The sequence below is a fragment of the Gossypium hirsutum genome, chromosome A10 (assembly GCF_007990345.1).
Source record: "Gossypium hirsutum isolate 1008001.06 chromosome A10, Gossypium_hirsutum_v2.1, whole genome shotgun sequence".
NCBI lineage: Eukaryota > Viridiplantae > Streptophyta > Magnoliopsida > Malvales > Malvaceae > Gossypium > Gossypium hirsutum.
Genome location: NC_053433.1, coordinates 58,177,868 through 58,181,356, shown reverse-complemented (window position 1 = coordinate 58,181,356; position 3,489 = coordinate 58,177,868).

Below are 3,489 nucleotides of genomic sequence, written 5' to 3'. Positions count from 1 at the left end.
CCCATGGATGATATGTATGAAATTTTATGTTTTATGGTAGAATATGAAGTTTGAGATTGTGTTAAACAACTTTTGCTAAGTGATTTTTCGTAAAAAACGAGTAAAATGACATAATCGGTAAAAATACCTAATATTCATAAGTACATGTTAGAGTGTGAATTTGATGTTGCTATAGAAGGGAAAAATGATCAGTATGTCATAAAACATAAGAAAATATGATGAGGTTTAATTTACGAGCCTTGGGGCAAAAGTGTGAATATGTGAAAGTTTAAGGGCAAATGGTAATTTTGCCAAAGTTCGTACTGGGGGCTGTTTTAATGAATGTGTGTATTAAATAAATTAATTTGGTATTATAGATCAAGAGAAAAGAGATTCGAGTCGAGATCGGGGGAAAAATAAAGTTTACGAGGAATAGGCTCGACTATTTTCATTTTGTATCGAGGTAAGTTCATATGTAAATATTGTAATATAACCGTTATTTTAAATCATTTAATGCTATTTATACGATATTATGATTGTTATCATGTAATTCTATGCTTTGTTGTCATTGTTCGACAACATGCAAAAATTTTATGAATTATGTGAAAAATGTGAAAGACTGCCGAAGTATCGTCATTGGTATTCCAAGGAGAATGGTAAAGGAGTACGAACGAGGAAAATCCAGTTGAACTTTAGGAATAGATTAGGATATTTGGGCATCCGAACTCGTTGAGTTGAGTCCGAGTTCACTTATGGATGTGAATGTCCAAGCTCGTTAAGTTGAGTCTGAGTTCGTGAGATGTAACTAGGCATCTGAACTCGTTGAGTTGAGTCCGAGTTCGCTTATGGGCGGGTTACATGATAGCTTGGCTACATATATGGCACTTATGTGCAAACTTTCCATGAATCCGAGTTATATTCCGATGTGTTCAACGGGTAAAATTCTAGTGAAATGGAAGAATACTCAAGATGCAAGTGACGTATTGGTAAGTGTTGTGGAATGGGCACTTTGGACAAGTATGTACTTAACCCTCGGGTTGAGACTTGATACAACAACAATAATATGGTAAGATGATAATGATGAATAGAAATGTGATATATGTTTTGGTGATATTATGCTAATGTTGATTGGTATAATTGCTTTGTTAAGTTATTTGTTATTTGCATGTGGACTTACTAAGCATCTATACTTACTCCCTCCTTTTCATTCTTTGTAGTTTTGACAAGTCAATTTGGAGATCGGGACGGTCGGAGGCACGTTCACACTATCACTGGACAATTGCGGTATAATGACTTGTAATTTTTGGAAATATGGCATGTATAGCATTCCAATCATTTTGTGTGTATAATCGTACGATATGGCCCATGGATGGAATGGAAATGTTTGAGAATGATTAGCTATTGGAATGGCTAATCAAGTTTATATATGATAACATGCATGCTTTATGTCTTAACTAAACCATGAAAATTCTTGGAAAGGTAAAATTTGCCACAAAACAAAATCAGACAGTAGCAATGATGTGAATTTGAAAAAATCACTAAAAATAGTAGAAATGGAATTAAATGACAAATAAGTTATGAAATCGAAGCTTGATGAGTCTATTTTCATATAAAAGAAACGAAATAGGTAAATGAGTTATATTTTATGAGATATTTAAGTTTTGGTGGAACATAGTCAGAGTGACCTCTGAATCCCCTGTTCTGAATTTAAAAATTCACCATAAATTTTACAAAAACAATTAATAGTTTTACCTTACATGTATGAAATCCTTATTGAGTCTAGGTTTATGAGAAACAAACAGAATAGTCATTGAAACTCTGTACAGGGAGATATCTGATTCGTAATACACAGGGGTCAGAGTAGTCGAACCCTGAAACAGGGGAGACTTTAACTAATAAACTGTACTAATTGGCCTGACCAAAAATTCTATAAAAAAAATTAATAAGTAGATATATGAGTCTAGTTTCAGGAAAAATTTACAGAATTGGATTTCGAGTTCCTTAACTCGAGATATAGAATTTTTAGCGACTGTGATGCACTTGTCTGGAAATTCTAAAATAAATTGTTTGAGCTGTTTAATTAATGAATTAAGTCCGTTAACACCTCGTGCTTGACTCCAGCGACGGTTCGGGTACGGCGGCGTTACAAAAATGCCCCTAAAGTTTTACTTTTATTCAATTTAGTCATTAAGCCCAAAACATGCAAATAAACCATTTTTACCCAAAATTGAGCTTAGCTAGATGTTCAAGGTATCCAAAATAGCCTATGCATGCAAAGTTTAACAACAAATCCATGTACTTTTACTATTTTAACAATTTAATCCCTAATTAAAAAATTCATCAAAATTACTTAACAAAATACTTTTAAATATCAACCAACATCTCAAATTCATCATTTAATAACTAAAATCTCATAGATTCATCAATGATAATATTCACAATGTTTAACAGTTTCAAAATAGATGGTACAAGTTAGCTGGACCTAGTTGCAACGATCTCAAAAACATAAAAATTATAAGAAACGGGGCTAAATCAAACATACATGCATGAAATTTCACCGTGGCCGAACTTAGCTTCATGCTTCCATGGGAATTCATGTTGTTGAAGATGAAAACAAAAAAGATGACAAGAATTTAGCCTTTTATTTTTATTTTATTTTAATTAATTATCAAATTACCATTTTACCCTTGGTTAATAAATAAATAAATAAAACACCAAAGTTATGTCCATATTTGTCCATCACATAAATATATGGCATAATTACCATCAAAGGAAGGTTTAATTTCACAATTGATCCTTCAATTAAATTAAATTCTAACTAAATAAACTTATTTACAATTTAATCTTAAACTAATTAGGACTAAAAGAACAATTAATCCAAAAGCTAGTGGATTCAATCATAACACCACCACTTGGAAAATTTGACCATGGTTTAATTACTATTTAATTCTCTTTTCCTTTATTCAATTAACCATTTAATCACTCAAATCAAATAGTGATCAAATTTTACATATTTTACAATTTATCCTTCTTATTTAATTAACCATCGAAACGTTAAAATTTTTCAACGAAAATTTTATACCACCTTAATGACACTTCGTAAATATTTATGGCTCAATTTATAAAAACAAGTTCCTGATACCTTATTTTCTAAAACTACTTGACCTTAGGGTCTTACCGCTTGAACTTAATAAAATGCTTATATAATATAAATTATCAATTCAAAAACCTTTTTAAAATCATATTTGACTCGTAAATATTAAATAATAATATTTATAAACTTACTAGTCGGATTTGGTGGCCTCAAAATCACTATTTCCAACAACACTAAAAAACGAACTGCTACAAGCTAGGGCTTATGCTATTCGCGCACGAGAGGATGCTTCTACGCCAGATGTTATTACCGGTACTTTCTCTATTTTTAATATTGATGTTATTGTTTTGATTGATTTGGGATCAACCCATTCGTATGTTTTCACGAATTTAGTATCTAGTAAGAATTTACCTGTT